Below are 23,553 nucleotides of genomic sequence, written 5' to 3'. Positions count from 1 at the left end.
GACAAATACATCGGAGAGATCACTCTCTTACCCAATGTAAGATGTACTCCCGAAGGAGAACAATGTAATGTTGCATACAATCTTTTCAACAAATCCAAACCCAACAAATTCTCACCACAACCTGTCGTTAGAATAAGGGGTGCTTCCAATTCACAAGGACCAATAGAAAGAGGCAAAGGACTAGAAACCGGATTACGAACTGGGGCGCCAGAAAATCCTACCGAGACATTCATCAAGCCAGACAAAGGTGCGCCAGGGTGCTTAGAGTGCATGATAGAACTCTTAGCCGCACCAGTATCCAAAAGAAAAGGTTCTGACACACCTGATGTAATTACTTCAACATAAAGTCCACTCTGGTCTACTGGAACTTACACTACTCCCTCTCTTTGTCCATGGCTGTCCTAGCTATCATTAAAACCAGCACTCTCGCTTTCAACATAATAGTCATCCGCGTAGTACTGAGCAGACTGAACAGACGGAACATTCTGTTGACCAAAATAATTCATAGAATTCTGAGGGGGAAAGGAACGTTCATTCTGAGAAAACGTACCACGTTCTCTACTCCTAGGCGCTTGTTGAAAACCACCACAACCTGTCTGACCAGACACACCATTCGTACGTTGTAGCAGAACCAGACAGTTATTCTTGAAATTACCTTCTTCCCTACAATAAGCACACTGATTAGGGCCTAGCGGAAGTCGTGGAGGAAAATACTCAGGCTTCTGCAACAATCTCTGAAACTGTAGGGGCTGTGAAACTGGGAAGGTTGCTAAAGTTGACGCTGATTAGAGCGATGCGGATAAGCCTGCTGCAAAAGAACCTTCGTCTTCAATTCTTTAGTCTTCTTCTCTGCTTTATCCTTCTCATCTTTATCTCTATTCTCATAATATTGTGCAGTAGCCAATATCTGGGCCGAAGAAGAAAAAGCCCATGAACTCTCAGAGTCCTTCAACTTATTACAAAGTTCGGGAAGCAAATTAAAAACAAACTTGTCCACAAACAATCTTTGACCACCTTCTGTACTCATGTCCTGACCACTGTGATCAATAAATGTTTCTTCAAACCTAGTGAAGAAATCAGACACACTCTTGTCTTTCTTTTGTTTGCATGCTGCTAACTTGTCCCAATTCACTCGCATAGGAGGCATCAAGGTTTTCATTAAATTAATAATCTTACCAGGTAATTCTGCAACTAAAGGCTCAGGTTTGGCACCTCCTACCTGTTGACCATCTGCAGCAGCAATATTAACCCACGTATCTCCTAACTCTACCACATGATCCTCGTGACGGATCTTCGCCCACAAAGGTTGAGGGACTACATTACCCAACAACATATCCACATCAGCTAAATTCATAACACACGCATCAACTGTCTGGGACAACTCCTTGTAATAACCAGCAGGATTCTTACGGGGTCAGGCAAAGTCTGCTTAAGAGCCAGGACCTCTGCTCTCTTCCAAGGAACATGTACCCACACTCGCTGAAAATGAGCTGGTGCAGCTGCAATACCATTATTAGGATCCGCAGCAACTGCCTCTCTCCATACAGGAGGAACCTCTCTCATCGGGTACTGCTTCACTTTCCTCCTAACAGAAGGATCAGGTTCAAACAACGACTGAGAAGGAAGTCCACACCTAAACGCAAGAAGCGTCTCTACCGCTTCCTCAACATCGGCACCCACTATCGTCCCTTTAGCAAATTCAAACTGAACATCAAGCACTTACTGTGGAATCAGGCCAAACTGATTATTTTCCAATTCTTCACGAAGGAAAGTACACATTACATCAAAAACATACTTTTGCTTAGGCGGATCCCACTGTAAGAAAACATCCATAACCGCTTGTAAATCATACCTAGAAGCATTTGAAACCCATCTTCAAGCCAAAAGATCCAACACTGCCCGCTCTTCGGGACCAGGAAGCTGACTACGACTCTGCTTACGTTCCAAAACCGGGGTCATACTCAGTGACCCAAAGAGTGGAGACAAAAGACTAGCAACAGTCTCAGTCATCCGTTTTCGAGTAGAAGGAGAAGAAGTTGACATAAGGACAGGAGACAAAGTGTTTTGAGGCGACAAAGACATAGGGTCAGTAGAAAAGGAAGTCAAAGGTAAAGGAAGAAGGTAAAGGAGTTTGAGGCAGAACTGGTAGCAAAGCTGGTGGCCCTAGAGAAGGCTGCGCCAATGGAGGAAGGACCAACTGTGGAAGAACAGCTGGCGGGACAACAACAGCAGGGGGTTGAACAACTGGGGGTCTGCACATAAGGGGATGGTAATCTCAACAAATGCGACATCAAAGGATCCTTTTCATGGTCATTTGTCGCATTCAGAAGAAGAGGTGGCAAAGCCGGATAACATTTGTCAATGGTCATGCAATGTTGTCTATCTGACACCTCAATTGCACGATCTTCTTCATCTTCTTTAAACTGCCTAGCAGCTTGCATTATCGATATATTCCTTTCTTTCCTATCTTTCTTAGCTTGCTTAATTTCTCGCTGTTTGGCTTCCTTACGACAGAGGCGGAAAGAGTCAAACATCGCTGGCCGGGCTTTCTTCCTAAATAGCGCAACTTCTAGGTTATCAAAAACCTCTGATTCGAAACTACCATGTTGGGGCCATCGTAAGACACCATCTTTCTTCGTATAACAGATCCATACTTCATTAAACGTAATTGGACCCACGCCATGCTTTGAATAGAGCTCATAAGTTGGAGTTCCAATCGGAGGTATCGGACACAAGCCCTCCAATCGGGAATCCCTGTTACAACTACAACAAAACCATTTCATACATTTGCTAAGATCAGGCATCTTATAGCTCACTAATCTAGCTTCAAACTTCAAGGGGTTATCAAAACGATATACTCGCAAATATACGAGCCCCTCGGCTTTGGTAATTGCAACAACCAAATCAAAGAAACCCAAGAAACCAAACAAAGTTGTGGGAGCGACCCACTTGTACTTAAGCAAAATGTCTGTCACGCCACCAGAAGACCGTCTATCGTCTCGCCTTACAAATCATCACAAACAGGTCCAAGACAGGGCGACAGTCAGGGCAGCAGTCCTTCGTAGCCGTCGGAAAGGGGAAGCCTCGCTGTAAAGACCTTCGGTCCACAGTCGACATACAGGGGTCGATGAAGTGGGGGCCCTCCTCCAGTATTTCCTCACAAAGCTCCTCACGATCTTCGGGCTTGGACCGGTACTGCAGAAGTTGCCTCACGTTGGGCGCCAACTGAAGAACCGGGTTTTAAAACCCAGCGGCGCCAGGGGCACGCCCAAAGTTTTCGGATTCACCTGTCTTGGTATACAGAGACACAGGATACTTCTGGGTGGCGTCAGAGACCAATTTATTAGCTGCAGCTAGTAACAGGAGTCCTAGGAATACAACACGGTGTACAACTCAGGAAACTGTTCAATTTTGTAAGGCAAGACATCCCTTTTTATGCCAAAATTCACATTACGAATGCACACCCACTGCACAAAATTCTAGCCAATAAGGGACATTCCCAACCAAAGTATCACATAGCAAACAAGCATTGGCATAGCCAATAGGTCTCGCTTTTGGGACCTTATAAGTATTTAGTTATGCAGCACAATATCCTAAGTGCAACAACAACTGTTGCATGGCTAAACACTAATAAGGTCCCAGAGGCGAGACCTATTGGCTATGCCAATGCTTGTTCTGTACTGTGACTTAGCTGCCCGAGCAACCCGTGAAAGATCCCAACTTAGAAAAGGAGGAAACAAATATTTATTCGGCAGGATTCCTTTTGCTCAATGCATCATCACAACCGGTATGATAGCTCTGTGAGTTCAGGGCTCACTGCTGTAATTTGTGTGTGATATGCAGGCCGCACAGTAATATACCCTCCGATCATTGTGAGGCTAACAGAGCAAATGCCACTGGGATAATCACAGCAGCAGGGTTTGCTAACAAGGAGTTGCCTCCTCTACGTAAAACATTTTTCACTGTTGTATTTTATCCCGATTTCTAGCTTTCAGCAAGCTCGTGGGCGACTGCGTTGATATCTCTGTATACATAAAGGCTTGTTCAGCTCCCCTCCCATCCCCCTCCCTTTGCCGCCTGCTTGCTTTGTGTGTGAGTGAGAGGAAGGGAGCAGGGCGAGGGAGAAAGAGAGTGAGAGTGTGTAAAAGGACCACATCTTGTAAATGAGATAAACAAATGTTTCTTCTAAGGGACTCCCTTTGGCTGTAATGTTAGCAGGTTATACAAACATGAACGCTGGTGTTTGGAGATATGCAGGGTTATATTACTGCGAGACAGCAGTAATTCACAATCCAAACAGCAAAAAGATCAAATGCTTTGACTTCCAAGCCCTATTTATGAAAAGCCCTATCTGATGGTATATATTATACCAGTAAATGTGCATGTTTAAATGCCTTTTGTGGATAAGCGTTCCATTAAACACCTGTTCAAATTAAGCTCCTTAATGGCTATACGGCAAATGCCAGGAGTGCTGTTTTTTTTTTACCTTCATAATGTGGATATTTTTTAATAGTAAATATAATAACTACTGTACCATAGGGCAACTTGATTTGTGTTAAAAAGATGGCCATTATTATAAAAATATAGACCCATGACAACATATGAAAAAGCCAACACACAGCACGGTACTAATAAAACATAGTTGAAGCGCACTCACATGTGTGCGAGAGGCAGGCGCTCATGTGGAGAAGCGTCCTCGGTTACAAACACCTCGTGTAACTAACAGCGGCAGCATTTTAAAACATTGTTTGCACTTTAAAACAACGAGATTACCACAAACATATGTTTAGTTTAGAAGAAAGTGCCTGTATTTTAGCCCACCTTAACAGTACTATAACAGTGCGCTATTGAAGCCAAAGGAGGGTAGGGCTGGGGGAGAGTCAATGGTTGCAGCGCTACCCAGCGTGAACCCAAACAGCCCATGTACATTATAAACGCACCAAAGAAGACGCAGCCTTGGTTACAAACACCTCGTTTGACTAAGGCGAGAGGGGGAGGTGGGGGTGCAACTCTGTGTGGCTTGTGCTCTCCTGGCGCCTCTGGTCTGTTTACTGTTAACACATGGAATTCCAAACCAATCATTAAGCCGGATGGCTCCGTCTATGTTGTGCACCACTGGCGCCTTTTGTCTGTTTCCAGCAGAGGTGAAGGAGCTGGAGAAGCAGGAAGCAGGCACTCCCTATACAGCCGACTGTGAAATTGTAGGCACAGTTAGTATGCAAGATCTGCAATTGCTAAATGTAAACACATTTTATTAAACGTAAGAAGAGATGTCCACATGTTTGGGGCTATAAAAAAATGCATCCATTGGCTGAGGGGAGGTGAACAGTTAACGGAGTAATGAAGTGGGAATGAGGTCGATTTATTAATATTATTTTGCACCCCATGTACCTGGTTCTGTTTGTTCTTTCTTTACTTCCGGATTATTTATTTTTTTAAATCAGAGGCGATGCTGGAAAGAATGACAGAGGGAATGCTGCAGAGAGTTGTTTAGAAAAGAAAGATATAAATATTGAGGAGATGGACAGGAGGGTAACATTCTAATGATTGATGCAAGTCTTTCTGTGGAAAGCCTGTCACTTTTAGCCAGTCCTTCGTCCTACATCATTTGGCAAGCTGGGATTTATGAGAAGTTACTTTAAAACAAGAGCGGCCGGGAAACTGAAAGTACGGCCGGCCACCGGCCAGCCATAAATAATTAGGGGAGGAGAAGCCGCAGACCGCACGCTAGGAGAAGCCCTTTGATGTGGTGGCGGCCGTGAAAAAAATGCAATTAGGAGGGAGGGAGGGAGGCTGATGCGCGTGCTTGTTTGGTCATGTGATTCACGTGAACTCAAAGAAAACCGCACCAAAAAGCCCTTGGTTTGACGAGCATTTTGAGCACTTGAATTCTCTCCAATTTCCATTCCTTCGGAATGGAAAAGGCGAGACCTAAAAACCTCAGTTTACATTGCCCCAAACCACAAGTTAATTATTAGGAATGTCCCAAATCCAATCTCCACAAGCCGAACAAACCCATAATTGAAAGCAAAATGCATGTAATGAAAGAGCATAGAAAAGAAACAATGACAGATAACAAGCAAGATAGAGCATGTGTAAAGAACCTAAAAGTTAACGATGTCCTGAACATTGACTGGCAATCTCAGACAACGATCAATCAATGAAATTGGCTTAGCGAGGTCAGTTTCTTACAGTTCACTCAAGAGTCAAGAAGAGGCCTAGTTAATAAGTGCATGAACAGCGAAGCCCATGCGACTTCTTTCGTTCGGTCACCTCCACGGGCCCACAGGCCTACGTGATGGCAACAAAAAATGGAGGCATGGTCAAAATGGAACCCATATTCGAAACAAGGTTTCTGAATACGTAATGAACTCGCTAGTTAACGCGACAAATTCACTCCATATTAGCCGCACAAATACGGTACAACATCACCAAAATCGTGACAGAACCATAACCTCACGAGACAAAACAGAATATTACAGAACCTCACCTCGCGTACTCTCTCTTACTCTCTCTCTCTCTACACACCTCTCTCTCTCTCTCGCTCTCTCTCTCTCTCTACACAAATTTTATTTAAGTATTAATTATTTTAAAAAAATACAAGCCATTGTTATTTGTAATATCAATACATCTAAGTCATGTAAATACAACACATATTGCATTACAAATGTTATAGGTGTCACATTTGCAAAAGTTAAAACTATTGGCATTCTAAATGACAAAGCTATTAATGTTGCGATTTTTCAAAACCAACACATAAAGAAAAAATGTGTAATTTACAATACCAATAGCTCAAACTTTCGTAATACGAGACCTAATAGCTGTAAGGCACTTCATTACTGCGCGCTGCGCTTGGCTACGTAGGCGCTTCTGTTAATTTTAAAAATACCAGTTTTTGTCTTCCTTATTTTAATTTTAGTTGCATAATTATCCCCTGCTTTTAATCTCACCTTCCGCATTCTTGCACCATAATAGTGGCCCGCACCGCGACTTTGGCGGATTGTCCATCGCGCCTTACACTAGTTTGAGCGCCATCTTGGGGGTATTCAGGGGACGCTGACGCCATTCACACAGCGCTCTAGCAGTCAGGTTGACTGGCTAGAGGCAATTCGGCGTACCTACTTAAGGGTCAGGAAGAGGTTGGGTCTGCCTGTAAGGCACTTCATTACTGCGCGCTGCGCTTGGCTACGTAGGTGCTTCTGTTAATTTTAAAAATACCCGTTTTTGTCTTCCTTATTTTAATTTTAGTTGCATAATTATCCCCTGCTTTTAATCTCACCTTCCGCATTCTTGCCCCATAATAGTGGCCTGCACCGCGACTTTAGCAGATTGTCCATTGCGCCTTACACTAGTTTGAGCGCCATCTTGGGGGTATTCAGGGGACGCTGACGCCATTCACACAGCGCTCTAGCAGTCAGGTTGACTGGCTAGAGGCAATTCGGCGTACCTACTTAAAGGTCGGGAAGAGGTTGGGTCTGCCTGTAAGGCACTTCATTACTGCGCGCTGCGCTTGGCTACGTAGGCGCTTCTGTTAATTTTAAAAATACCCGTTTTTGTCTTCCTTATTTTAATTTTAGTTGCATAATTATCCCCTGCTTTTAATCTCACCTTCCGCATTCTTGCACCATAATAGTGGCCCGCACCGCGACTTTAGCGGATTGTCCATCGCGCCTTACACTAGTTTGAGCGCCATCTTGGGGGTACTCAGGGGACGCTGATGCCATTCACACAGCGCTCTAGCAGTCAGGTTGACTAGCTAGAGCCCTATATAGCTCCGGTATGATGGTGCGCGACGCCAGAGTCACGCCAGAGTCCAGCCCGTCTGCGCCCGTCCGCGCTGAGGACAGGCTGGACGGCTGGCCGACCGGACATGCTGATGGTGTGTTCATAGGTGTCAGGTATTCTTGCCATGACCTGCTAAAGCTAAAGCCACCTAAGCATTCCTGCCACCATAAGAATGCTCCTGAGGATTTTCTAAACCCCACCCCCCCCCCCACCCCGTTGCAGTTGCTTGCTAGAGGGCCACACAGGGTCTGTCTTTCCCTTAGTTCCCTTTCTGTCTGGACAGAGTGGTAACATGGGAGGTAGTGTCTCGAGGGAAAGTGGCTTCCTTAATAATGCTCGATCATTAATTAAGCATAATGTCGCGTTCAGGGACTTTGTCCTAGATAGAAAACCCTCTTGGGTTTTTGTCACTGAAACCTGGGCAAAAGACTCCTCGGGTCCAGACCTAGTGGAAGCAGTCCCAGAAGGCTACTTCTTTGCCAGGCAGGATATAGTAGGACGTATAGGAGGAGGGCTGGGCATCTTATATAAGGACAATCTCCTATGTCACACTACCCCTCTATCTGACCCTCAGGATGTTTTTCAGGCCCTGTACTTCTCCTTAAAAGGCTCCTCTGAGATTCCTTTCACAGGTGTCCTGATCTATCGACCTCCTGGGTCTAGAGCTGATTTCGGACAAAATATGCTCGATATCTTAGAACCATATTTTGGTTGTGAGCATTTAACGGTCTTGGGAGACCTGAATTATCATTTAGAGAACTTGGAGTCTAGTGAAACTCACTCACTGTTGGATGCTCTATCTGCCTGTGTGCTGAACCAGCTTGTGAGGGGTGCTACCCATCAAGCGGGCCATACGCTTGATGGAGTTTTCTCAAATGATAGCAGGTTGACTGTTAAAGACCCTCTCCCTCTTTCATGGACAGATCACTATGCCGTCCCAATAGAAATGTCCTGTATCATTACGAATAGCAATGGAAAGGGCCTGAGTAAAATGGAATCTCGGCAGAACTTTAAGAACATCTCAAATGACACTCTCGCCCCTAGGATTCCCAGTGTGACTATCTCTCAGGAAGAAGATGTGTGCTTGGCGGTCTTTCCGTTAGAAAAGGCCGTCACAACGGCGCTGGATGAACTTGCCCCCGTCGCATGCGCTGTTCTGCTAGGAAAAAGCCGTCGGCCCCTTGGTTCTCTGAGCCATTAAGACTCCTTAGGCAGGGAGTTAGGAGGCAGGAGCGTCTCTGGTGGGCTAGCTAGGATCTGAGGGAGAAAGAAGCTCATAAAATCCTATTGAGGGGCTATAAGGCTGAGGTAATAAGAGCTAAGCAGGAATATTTCACTGCCCGTACCACCTCACTCTCCTCCCCGAAAGAGCTTTTTAAAATTGTTGATTCCCTTACTTCCCTTCAGATTCCTGATCCCGTTATTGGCTCTCAGCAGCTTTGCAATAACATAGCCCTTTTCTTTCAGGCAAAGATTGTTGACATCTATTCGGCCCTAGAGCTACAGAAGGCTTTAATCACTGATTCTTCCGGTCCTTCTGCTTCTGCCTTAATTCTCTTTAACAAAAGACAAGGGAAACCCTACTCATAGAGGAACCAGGGCCAACAATTATATCAAGAACAATGGTTCCAGTGGTGTAATCAAAATGATAAGAATTAATTATATTGCTCAATGGCGATAAACATTACTACTGAGGATTGACAAGGATGGCAAAAAGAAGTACACTCACAATTATATATATTTCTCTCGTTTTTACTTCATAGTATAAATTTTATGTTGAAATATGTCATACAGTACATTCCATACAAAAAACATAGACAATACATAAAAGTGTGGTGTGTCCCAAGTGTATCAGAAAAACCAAACCAAAATGAAGGACATCTGGTTTCTATTCTTATGTTCACCCATGCATGGTGAGAAGAAGAAATAAAATTCACACACTTACAAGTGACCCAGCCGGGCACACTTGTAGTGGTCAAGGAATATCAATACGCAATGTGCGACCAAAGACAATTGTAATAGAGTTTCAAGGTAGTATCTGTTACACCTGCAATGGGTGTGTAATTGGCTCGGGTATCCAGGTCCTTAAATCAATGTTTGAGTCAATCGAGAAAATTGTCTCGATGCTGTGGAGCACGGTCGCGTCTCACAGCTCTCTTTTTCCGGGTATGCATACCATCGCGTTATGTGAATTTTATTTCTTCTTCTCACCATGCATGGGTGAACATAAGAATAGAAACCAGATGTCCTTCATTTTCCTGTCCAGACGAGACCCACATCTTAAAGGGTCGAAACGCCATCGACGCCACGTGGAATAGAACCCTTAAACAGAGTGCCTACGATTGTGTAGACTCACTCATAACAATCATATTGTCTTTCTTGGGTCTTTTTCCTGTACATATATTCATTTTGAAACCACTGTGCCTTTAGAGAACTTATGTTTTGTTTATTGTTGGTTTGGTTTTTCTGATACACTTGGGACACACCACACTTTTATGTATTGTCTATGTTTTTTGTATGGAATGTACTGTATGACATATTTCAACATAAAATTTATACTATGAAGTAAAAACGAGAGAAATATATATAATTGTGAGTGCACTTCTTTTTGCCATCCTTGTCAATCCTCAGTAGTAATGTTTATCGCCATTGAGCAATATAATTAATTCTTATCATTTTGATTACACCACTGGAACCATTGTTCTGCCTTAATTCTGGCTGAGGATATTTCCTCGGGGTGCTTGGCTTCTTTTCCACCCCTTTCACTTCAGGAATTAGAGAATCTCCTAGGTAAGACCAGGTCGGGCTCCCCTTTAGATCCTTGCCCTCTTAAGCTCCTTAAACAGTGCAAGGAGACTCTTTTGCCTCCCCTCTTGGATATCATGAATAGGGCAATGAGGGATGGTACTTTCCCCTCGCAATGGAAGAGGGCAGTGGTAAAGCCATTGCTTAAGAAGCCAACATTGGACCCAGGGGTACTTAAAAACTTTTGTCCAATTTCGCTGCTCCCCGCTCCTGCTAAGATGCTGGAAACCCATCTCAACCAGCATCTTGCAGTCTTTCTGGAAAACTCTGGTCATTTGGATCATTCGCAGCATGGATTTAGGAGGGGGCATAGTACCGAGTCGGCCCTTACCATAGTGTTGGACAACATCTGCACCCGAGTTGATAGGGGCCAGACCACCCTCCTCATCCTGCTAGACCTTACGGCTGCGTTTGATACCCTCTCTCCCTTGGTGTTAACATCTCGCCTGAGGGAGATTGGGGTGGAGGGGTCCGTACTTAGCTTGCTGACCTCCTTTCTTGACCAGAGGGAACAGAGAGTGAAGCTGGGGGAGTTTCTATCTCAATCCCTGCCTGTGCATTGTGGGGTCCCTCAGGGGTCGGCACTAAGTCCGACCCTTTTCAAGATCTATGTGACCCCACTTGCCAGACTTATTAGATCTTTCGGGATGGAGGTAGTCTCCTACGCCAACGACACCCAGATCTTGGTCTCCCTCTCCCAGCCTGTCAGCTCGGTTGCCTCCAATTTGAGACTCTGTATGGAGGCAGTCGCTCAATGGATGATCTGCAATTCATTGAAATTAAATGGTGAGAAGACGGAGATCATGGTGTTTGGAGGAAAGGAGGACATTTGGTCGGCGAATTGGTGGCCCGCATCATTGGGAGCATGCCCGGTACCTGCTACCTTAGCTAAAAATCTGGGAGTCCTGATTGACCCTACCCACAGTATGCATCAGCAGGTGAATAGAACAGTCTTCACCTGCTGGGGCTTAATCTACCTCTTGAGGAAGATTAAGCATTATCTATCTAAGCAGGCGAGAAAGCAAGTCGTGGTTGCACTTATAGGCTCCCGACTTGATTACTGTAATGCGCTGTATGCAGGAGTCAACAAGGGGTTGCTTCAGCGACTACAAATGGTCCAGAATGCGGCGGCCAAGTTTGTGTTAGACCTACCCAAACGTGCGTCAGCCACTTCTGCTAGGAAATCTCTGCACTGGCTCCCGATTGAGGACAGGATTTCCTTTAAAATAATGTGTCTGACCTATGGGGCCTTAGCAAGAAATAGGTCAGGTGGGATAAGAGACCTTTTGGTTCCTTATATCCCCTCCAGAAATCTGCGTTCCACTAAAAATTCTCTGCTATCAGTACCCCGCGTCCGCAGAGCTAAATGGGGTGGCAGAGCTTTCTCTAGCTTAGCACCGAAAATGTGGAACGCTTTACCTGTGGAAATTAAGTCCCTTCCTACTATGCAGTCCTTTAGAAGGGCCCTGAAGACTCGGCTATTTGCCAAAGCCTACCTGTAGTTTTGTTTTGCCCTCTTTTGAACTTTTTTGATAGGCGCCTTGATGCCTTCGGGTTTTAGTTGCGCAATATAAGTTATTTTTCATTCATTCATTCATTCACCTATTGCATTGCAAATGCTTGTTGGTCTTGTCTTAATTATACACAAATATTGGATATTTTTCTAAACTGGTGTGGTGTCCTTTTGTAGTGCATACACTGTATTACTGTTGGTTATGTGCAAATGCTTTACACACTGCCTCTAAGATAAGCCTGGCTGCCTGTGCCAAGCTACCAAGGGGGTGAGCAGGGGTTATTTTAGAAGTGTAACTCCCTTATCCTGACTCGAGTGGTGGTTTTTGCCTGGCTTTGGACAACGCCCTAGCCTACCAACAATCCCATTTCTAACAGAGATCCACACAAATTTATAAAAATAACATGTATCTTTCTATAACTTTAGGCACAAAGATCATCAAAATCAGCTAAGTACTTTTTAAAATAGCAGGTTTGAAGAAAACAGTTTTATGATACTTTCAATCACAATTGAAGCACTTCACTGCAATGTTAACGACTTACTGGACCAATCTTCAGGATTTAAGGTGGAAACGGGACAAGGTCAAAGGCAGCACCAACAGTTCACTTTGGGCAGCACTGGGGCGCCAGGGAGAGTGATGCCATACAGTGTCAGGCGCCCCTTTCAAGTCTATGGAGATCGGTCTGTCAAAAAAGAAACTGCAAACTTGGACTGGGGTACCAGTCAGGCTGAACCAACAAGGTGGCTCAACTCTTACAAGGCTTGAGGACGTAGATACGCCTTTGGCCTCTTCTCCAGGGGTCAGAAGTGACAGGTGCAGAGGTGTCTTTAAGTGTCGGGTTTTCATCACCGGGAGTCCTTGCGGTAGGTGGGGCCTGCAAACAGCACTTGTAGGCGGTGTTGGGAAGTCCACAGTGGGCATTTCTAAAGTGGGCTTTGTCTATGCTGGCACCATTGGCCCACTTCAGCTTGGGCTAGGAAGCATAGGTGCAGCATTGGGTTTTCGAGGTCCCGGTGTCTCACAGTTTCTTCGAGGTGCCTGCAGGATGCTGGGAAGTAGCTCTGTTGCTCCACTGTAGTCCTCGGTTCTTTGTTGAAAGCAGGCAGGCCTCCCAGGTTTTGGAGGCACAGAAGCTGCAAGACAAGACAACTTTTGGTGCACTCTATCGGAAACAGCAGACAGGCCGGTGGGGCTGGGTTTGGGTCAGTTGCTACTTCCACGATCTCTGCTTTTGCAGCTCTTCAGCTTCCTTCTTCTTCGAAGATTGGCAGAAATCTGGGGACCACCTTGGCACCATTGGCCCACTTTAGCTAGGGCTAGATGGCTCGGATGCAGTGGTGCTTTCTGCTGTCAGGTTTTGGCATCTTGGAGCCTCACAGCTCAGTCTTTGGCATCTCCAAGAAGCAGGGGAGTTCCCTAGTATTTGGAAAAGGGCTGGCAGTCCTTCTATGCTTTGGAGGATCAGCAACTTGCAGGGAGAGATGACTTTGTGCAATTGTCGAAAATAGATGAACAGGTCGGCAGGGCTGATGCCAAGTCAGGTGCTTCTTCTGCAGTTCTTGCTTTCACGGCTCTTCTGCCCTTCTTTTTTTGGTCAGCAGGATCTGATTTCCTGGTGCCAGGGCTCTCCTAAATACTGAATTTAGGGGTGTTAGAGGAGTATAGGGTAGTATCCAATGGACTGCTTATCGCTGGGGTGCCTAGCCCCCCATATGACCACTTCCTGGGGGAAATGGGCATAACCCTGTCCCAGAGATCCTAAATTTGTCATCACCAAGATGGTCACTTCTGAAAGGCTGCATCTACTTCAGGTAGCCCAGTTAGTAGGTGGTGTTCGCCAGAGTGTGGACACATCTATCTTACCTAGATAATGTTAATGCCTGTCCAGGTGCCAAAGGGCTCTGGACAAAAGGGGGTCACTTTCCTTTCCTATGAGAGAAACCAGATTTGCATACCAAATGCGGTGAGCCTCTTTGAAGCTCCCCAGTCTTGGAATGCTAATACGCAGGTCATCTATGGATGGGGGCGCCAATCCCCCTCTGCTCGAGCAGGCTTGGTTTATGGCCCCCAGAGGCCCTCACCCTTGTGGGTCAGTAACCTGTCTCTGGTGGCAGGCTGGCGAATACCAGTCTGTCTGTACTTCAGCAGCTGGTAGGGCTTCAGAGGGCACCTCTAAGGTGCCCTCTGGATGCATGTATTACTAAACCCAACACTGGCATTAGTGTGGGTGTATTAATTTGAGATGTCTGATACCAAACATATCTATTTTCAGTGAAGTCCTCATATATATGGAGAACTAGTTTTCACAAGTGTCTCCAGCACATGCTTTAAAACGGCTTCCCTGATCACTTGTACTGATAGTAATGGAACCGACCAGTATGGGGGCATATCTGCTCATGGAGTTATGCCCTCATATGTAGTATGGTGCACCCTGCCTTAGGGTGGTAAAGCCTGCCGTAGGGCTGACCTACTTATACTGCAGGCAGAGTCGGCAGGCAGGGCACACAGGCTGTATGCCATGTCGTGTTTTCACTTTTGTCTGCACCAAGACACACAGGTTGCTGTGGCAGTTTGCGGAGCTTGGTGAGGGGCCCCTTAGGAGGGCCCAATTCAGCTACCAGCCCCTGGTGACCTTTAATACCTCAGGTCCTAGGTACTAGAGGTACCATTTACTATGGATTTTCAGAGGGCACGAAAGGTACTGCCAAATGCGGAAAAAGATGGCACAGTTTTGGGAAAGAGATCTGGAACTAGGGGCCTGATTAGAAGGAACCCAGTGCACTTCCAGTCGAAATCACATCAAATCTCAGGCAAAAAGTGGGGGGCACCATGTAAAGAAGGGCACTTTCCTACGGTAAGCCAAGAAGTTAGGCCCCACTGAAATATGCTGAACTTGTCCTGATGTCATTTTCAGACACCAGGACAAGTTCAGCAGCGCCTGCACTTGTCTGCTTTCATTCCGAGTATCAATGTGCAGGCAGGGAAGGGACTTTTTGTTTTCACCTCTGGATGGGCAAAAGGTAAAGGCCGAAGTTAAGGGGCCATTATGCTTCCTTTTTTTCCAATATTGTCTTGGCTGGGTGCGTTCTAGAGCCTCACAATTAGATGCAAGAGGGGAAACAAATGCACACAGCTTGCTAACACTTCACAGATATTTAAGAGAGAGGCAAGCTTTTGGCTTTCTTCAGTCTGTGTATATAAGCATAGGTATGCACTGTAAGAAAGTCAGACGTATTTATCTGTTCCAGTTTTTACACAAATAAGAATTTAAATATCACTATTTTATTTCTTTTATAGCGCTACTCATCCCAATGCGGGGTGATGGAGCACTTGACATCACATGTAAACATCATACATTGACAATAAATCATGTTAGTGTGTAAACCAATGTACAAGATGTGTTATATAAGAGTGTAACAAGGTATAGGAGTCACATGTCCTTCGTTGCTCACTGTGCTATATTAGAAGGACTACATTTTATGAATTGCAAGTAAAAAAAGAATTTCTGTGTTAAAAGCAGTAACCCACTTACCTATCTACATAAAATAAAAATCTGTCATCTGCGTGTTGCATGATGTAGTTAGCAGGTGACACCCTCTATGCAACTTTGATTACAAACTGAGAGTATACAAAATGCAAATGCATGAACTTACCACTATTATTATTCCCTGTGATTTACTGGGCATACAAAGATCTCTGCAGCAGGTGCCTTAACCCCATAAGATATTTTGAAATAACTTTGCACGCAATTAAGCAGAACAGATTTACTGCCATCTTCCTCCTTGTTGCTAATTTATTTGCAGCAGAGTTTTAAAAAAAAATGTTTTCGTTGAGGCCCTGATTTTGCATTGTGGATGCACCCCTTTTTTGGCCCAACCCGGACAAAAAATTCTAATTTGTCAAATCTCGTAATAGCTTAAATGTATTCATGATAAACTTGCTAAACATATATGTGAAGTCTTTTATCTGATGACATTTCTTGTCAAATCACTTCCTGTGACGCTCTGTTCCTGGGACGTTCCTGTTGATGCTTCTAACTGGATCGGTTTCGGGAAGCCCAGGAGACGGGTCCCTCCCCACTCCGGTTTCTGGCATAATCCGCTCGCCTTGGCACCTAAACTTCAGACAGCTGTAAAATGACGTTGCAGCTAACATGCGATCTATGCCAGGGCCAGATTGAGGAGCACGTGGGTCATTAACGCTACAGGGCGACTCTGTGGTGCGCCATGTGTGCAGCCAAACCTGACTAATGTGGCAGCCAATGACTTAGAGGCAGACATAGTCATGTCAAAGGTGCGGTAAACAGGATATTATATAGCCTTTCATGCCTGCTTGGGAAAAAAGAGGCCTGGCTGCATATTAGTATAAGGGATTTTTTTGAAGATGTTGCGTGCGCGCAACGCGCTAAAAGCAAAGGGTGCTGATAAAAGTGTTTCCTACCCACACCCTCTGCTGAATGCGTGCTCCGCAACCACAGCGTGTCGGTTCATGAGGGCTGCCGGGTTCATGGTATTTATTTTTTAATATGTCAGTCCGTCTATATTCCTCCACATCTATTTGGTACTCATCCTTTCAGTATTTATTCATATTTGTTTTTAGGTCTCGCCTGTCGATGCGCATGCGCATCGAGCTTGCGAGTCTATGGGGGCTTATCCACTCTTTATCCAACTTGCAAGGAATCGTGGCGATTCCTTGCAGTGCACGAGAAATTTAAGCTCAATGCGCATGCGCATTGAGCTTAAATGCGCGTGCACATGCCCCCAGCCGCCTGCCTTGCCTACTCTCTCTCTCACAGCCTCCCCCAGCTCCGCCCCCTCACTTCTTGATTGCACGGCCGCTAGGCCGTGCCTCCCCTACTCTCCTCCCCCCTCCTCCTCCTACTCTCCTCCCCTGCCTGCCTGCCGTGTCGCACCTCTCCCCTCTCCGCCCCCTCCCCTGCCCGCCGTGCTCTCCCCTCCTCTCCTTTCCCACGCTCGCCTCCTGAAAGTCGTCTTCTTTTTGTCTCACCGCTCTCCGTTTACTTTCCTGCCTCCCCCCCTTTCACCCCTTTCTATTTTATATCTCCAATTTTCTCCTTTTTAGTTTTATTTATTCCAGTTCGTGTGTCGCCTCTTTCTTCCTTTGCCCATCCAACCTCCGTTTTTGTTCTTCCTTTGTCCCTGCTCAGCAGCCCCGCATGCCTTCCCCAGCAGCACCGCACACACGCCCCTCCCCCGCTGTCCCCGGAGCAGCGCGCAGACACCCGCCCCCTCCCCCGGTGACATGTCTCTCGCTGCCTCTGTTTGTGTTGGTGCAGCGAGAAATGTTCTGTCACAATCCCGGGAAATATCACCACCTCCGGGGATTATTTATTAACAAGCGGGCTCCTGCACCGCCTCTCTCCTCTCCTCATTCGATCTCTCTCATTCGGCTTCTTCTGCTGCTCTCCCCTCCTCTCCTTTCCCACGCTCTCCTCCTGAAAGTCGTCTTCCCTCCAGCTCACCTACCCTAAACTATGTTTGCATCAGTACAGCAGATTTGTACGTATTCCCTATCCCATTTCGCCTTTGTATTTGTTCGCTTTGCTTACACCTACGCAGTTTAGTCCAGCAGACCCTTCCCCCAGCCTAGAGCCATTTGCTTGCATTTAGGCACTTCAAGACATCCTTTCCCCCACCCTACAGCCATTAACACGGTTTCGTCTTTCATTAGATTAAAAACTGTTACAAATCACAGGGACACTTTAGAAGATACTTAGCAGGCGCCACCATGTCTGCTTTCAGTTTAGGAACAGTTAGCAAATGTTCAGCTTATTCGCCTTAAGCAAATAAAGTGTCACGATTTAATCAAAATGTAAAAAGAGAACTTAAAGATGCTTCATGTGAAGTCTTTATAAAAGTGTGCCGTCGGCGCGAGAACTAAAGTTTAAAAATGCTCTATGTAAATGTTTTTATAAAAGCTTGCTGTTTGAAAGTACGATAGCCAATGCTTTCACATAATGTATTTTTCTATACTGGGAAGGTGGTGTTAACTACACATTCATTTCGTTAGGCACGAAGAGATTAAGTAATTTTCCCAGAAACACAAGAGGCTTTTTGGCAACATTACTGAGACTGAAACTGGCTTTTCAAGGCTGAAGTTGAGCGCTTTTTACGCAATACATGTCACATGCAGTATCTTCAGCATATTTATTTTGCTAATTTTAGCGCAGCATATGTAATTTGCATCACACAAGGGCACACATTCATTTTGTTAGGCACGGGGAGATTAATTGGTTTGCCCAGAATCACAGTTGATATAGCGCCAAATAGACCTGCACTCAACGTAGTATCGCAGTGCTTTACATAGCACCAGTTACGTTATACAAGGGCACACATTCATTTTGTTAGGCACAGAGGCATCAGACATACACAAGCATCAGACATTCACAAGCATCAGACATCCACAAGCATCAGACATCCACAAGCATCAGACATCCACAAGCGTCAGACATCCACAAGCATCAGACATCCACAAGCATCAGACATCCACAAGCAACAGACATCCACAAGCAACAGACATCCACAAGCAACAGACATCCACAAGCATCAGACATCCACAAGCATCAGACATCCACAAGCATCAGACATCCACAAGCATCAGACATCCACAAGCAACAGACATCCACAAGCATCACAAGCATCAGACATCCACAAGCATCAGACATCCACAAGCATCAGACATACACAAGCAACAGACATCCACAAGCAACAGACATCCACAAGCATCACACATCCACAAGCATCACAAGCATCAGACATACACAAGCATCACAAGCATCAGACATCCACAAGCATCAGACATCCACAAGCATCAGACATCCACAAGCATCAGACATCCACAAGCAACAGACATACACAAGCAACAGACATCCACAAGCAACAGACATCCACAAGCAAGAAGACATCCACAAGCATCACACATCCACAAGCATCACAAGCATCAGACATACACAAGCATCAGACATACACAAGCATCAGACATCCACAAGCATCAGACATCAACAAGCATCAGACATCCACAAGCATCAGACATCCACAAGCATCACAAGCATCAGACATCCACAAGCATCAGACATCCACAAGCATCAGACATCCACAAGCATCACAAGCAGCAGACATCCACAAGCATCAGACATCCACAAGCGGCAGGCATCCACAAGCGTCAGACATCCACAAGCATCACAAGCAGCAGACATCCACAAGCAACAGACATCCACAAGCAACAGACATCCACAAGCAACAGACATCCACAAGCATCAGACATCCACAAGCAACAGACATCCACAAGCAACAGACATCCACAAGCAACAGACATCCACAAGCAACAGACATCCACAAGCAACAGACATCCACAAGCAACAGACAACCACAAGCAACAGACATCCACAAGCATCAGACATCCACAAGCAACAGACATCCACAAGCAACAGACATCCACAAGCAACAGACATCCACAAGCATCAGACATCCACAAGCATCAGACATCCACAAGCATCAGACATACACAAGCAACAGACATCCACAAGCAACAGACATCCACAAGCAACAGACATCCACAAGCATCACACATCCACAAGCATCACAAGCATCAGACATACACAAGCATCACAAGCATCAGACATCCACAAGCATCAGACATCCACAAGCATCAGACATCCACAAGCATCAGACATCCACAAGCATCAGACATCCACAAGCATCACAAGCATCAGACATCCACAAGCATCAGACATCCACAAGCATCAGACATCCACAAGCATCAGACATACACAAGCAACAGACATCCACAAGCAACAGACATCCACAAGCATCACACATCCAAAAGCATCACAAGCATCAGACATACACAAGCATCACAAGCATCAGACATCCACAAGCATCAGACATCCACAAGCATCAGACATCCACACATCCACAAGCGGCAGGCATCCACAAGCGTCAGACATCCACAAGCATCACAAGCAGCAGACATCCACAAGCAACAGACATCCACAAGCAACAGACATCCACAAGCAACAGACAACCACAAGCAACAGACATCCACAAGCATCAGACATCCACAAGCATCAGACATGCAGCAAACACACTCACTGACGCTCACACACCCTCACACACCCTCAGCTTCACACACCCTCACTCACCCTCACACACACACACACACACACACACACACACACAAATACAGCATCCAAAGGAAGAATAGAAATAAACCATCCTAATCCACACTCTAACTCCAACATAGAAATCCAGAGTCCTAATCCACCCTACTAAACTAACAGCCGAATTCACCCTCCAAATACACCCTCAAGATACGCAACCGAAATACATCCTAGAAAACAAAATCCAAAGGAAAAAGACGCCATCCTAATCCACCAGCCAAATAAACAATCAAATTAAACTAAACACAACACAATATAAGTAAAGACTCAAAAAATAGCCTCCTATTCCACTCTATTAAAAAAATGATTGTGCATTTAACAAATTGATAAATTTTATGCCATTTTCTGAGACATAAACAAATTTTAGGACGAAATTAAAAACAAAGGGGGTCAACGGAGTCGTGCATCAGATACGTTACACACAAAATCTACTTCCCAAATGTGAGCTACAGCATGCAAGGATGTTTATCAGGCTTCAGGTCACAAAACAAAAATGATTCGGACAATATAACACCAACAAAACAACAAAAAATATCTGGCAGGAACACGGTTTCGTCTTTCATTAGATTAAAAACTGTTACAAATCACAGGGACACTTTAGAAGATACTTAGCAGGCGCCACCATGTCTGCTTTCAGTTTAGGAACAGTTAGCAAATGTTAAGCTTATTCGCCTTAAGCAAATAAAGTGTCACGATTTAATCAAAATGTAAAAAGAGAACTTAAAGATGCTTCATGTGAAGTCTTTATAAAAGTGTGCCGTCGGCGCGAGAACTAAAGTTTAAAACTGCTCTATGTAAAAGTTTTTATAAAAGCTTGCTGTTTGAAAGTACGATAGCTAATGCTTTCACATAATCTATTTTTCTATACTGGGAAGGTGGTGTTAACTACACATTCATTTCGTTAGGCACGAAGAGATTAAGTAATTTTCCCAGAAACACAAGAGGCTTTTTGGCAACATTACTGAAACTGAAACTGGCTTTTCAAGGCTGAAGTTGAGCGCTTTTTACGCAATACATGTCACATGCAGTATCTTCAGCATATTTATTTTGCTAATTTTAGCGCAGCATATGTAATTTGCATCACACAAGGGCACACATTCATTTTGTTAGGCACGGGGAGATTAATTGATTTGCCTAGAATCACAGTTGATATAGCGCCAAATAGACCTGCACTCAACGTAGTATTGCAGTGCTTTACATAGCACCAGTTACGTTATACAAGGGCACACATTCATTTTGTTAGGCACAGAGGCATCAGACATACACAAGCATCAGACATTCACAAGCATCAGACATCCACAAGCATCAGACAAACACAAGCATCAGACATCCACAAGGATCACAAGCAGCAGACATCCACAAGCGTCAGACATCCACAAGCATCAGACATCCACAAGCATCAGACATCCACAAGCAACAGACATCCACAAGCAACAGACATCCACAAGCAACAGACATCCACAAGCATCAGACATCCACAAGCATCAGACATCCACAAGCATTAGACATCCACAAGCAACAGACATCCACAAGCAACAGACATCCACAAGCATCAGACATCCACAAGCATCACAAGCATCAGACATCCACAAGCATCATACATCCACAAGCATCAGACATACACAAGCAACAGACATCCACAAGCAACAGACATCCACAAGCATCACACATCCACAAGCATCGCACATCCACAAGCATTAGACATCCACAAGCAACAGACATCCACAAGCAACAGACATCCACAAGCATCAGACATCCACAAGCATCACAAGCATCAGACATCCACAAGCATCATACATCCACAAGCATCAGACATACACAAGCAACAGACATCCACAAGCATCAGACATCCACAAGCATCACAAGCATCAGACATCCACAAGCATAAGACATCCACAAGCATCAGACATACACAAGCAACAGACATCCACAAGCAACAGACATCCACAAGCAACAGACATCCACAAGCAAGAGACATCCACAAGCATCACACATCCACAAGCATCACAAGCATCAGACATACACAAGCATCACAAGCATCAGACATACACAAGCATCAGACATCCACAAGCATCAGACATCAACAAGCATCAGACATCCACAAGCATCACAAGCATCAGACATCCACAAGCATCAGACATCCACAAGCATCAGACATGCAGCAAACACAATTACTAACGCTCACACACCCTCACACACCGTCACACACCCTCAGCTTCACACACCCTCACTCACCCTCTCACACACACACACACACACACAAATACAGCATCCAAAGGAAAAATAGAAATAAAACATCCTAATCCACACTCTAACTCCAACATAGAAATCCAGAGTCCTAATCCACCCTAATAAAATAACAGCCGAATTCACCATCCAAATACACCCTCAATATACGTAGCAGAAATACATCCTCAAAAACAAAATCCAAAGGAAAAATACGCCATCCTAATCCACCAGCAAAATAAACAATCAAATTAAACTAAACTAAACGCAATATAAGTAAAGACTCAAAAAATTGCCTCCTATTCCACCCTAATAAAAAAAATTATTGTGCATTTAACAAATTGATAAATTTTATGCCATTTTCGGAGACAAACAAATTTTAGGACAAAATTAAAAACAAAAGGGGTCAACGGAGTCCTGCATCACATACGTTACACGCAAAATATACTTCCCAAATGTGAGCTACAGCATCCAAGGATGTTTATCAGGCTTCAGGTCACAAAACAAAAATGATTCGGACAATATAACACCAACAAAACAACAAAAAATATCTGGCAGGAAGCGAGGACGAGGATGTACAAACACAAATGTGAAACAGCCTACTTTTTATTGGGGGAATAAATAAGCCTTAGTCACCCGGGGAATGGGACGGATTAAAAACAATTGTCAAGAGTTACACAAAAAACCGTACGCATATAACACGAGCATTTATTCACACGAAATTACATCAAATATACCAAAAAAAAATTCGATACTCTACAGTAATGTGGACATAAGTCAGGATTCTGATAGCAACATGGAGAAAGCATATATAAGAAGACAATATTGCTTTACAAATACATCGTAACACAAAGCGGAGACATTGCATTCATTATTAACGAAAAGGAAGTATCACAAACAACAGCACGAAATTTACATACACATCAAAATAAAAAGCTATACAAACATACATTTCTTAATAGCTAAAATAACAGAACGTAGAGTTAAAACAATATAAAATATTCACGCAGATATACAACATACTACACAATTACACACAAAAAA

This window comes from Lissotriton vulgaris, chromosome 5 (genome assembly GCF_964263255.1).
Source record: "Lissotriton vulgaris chromosome 5, aLisVul1.2, whole genome shotgun sequence".
Classification (NCBI taxonomy): domain Eukaryota; kingdom Metazoa; phylum Chordata; class Amphibia; order Caudata; family Salamandridae; genus Lissotriton; species Lissotriton vulgaris.
The sequence above is the reverse complement of the archived record's forward strand: the minus strand, read 5'-3'. Positions refer to the sequence as shown.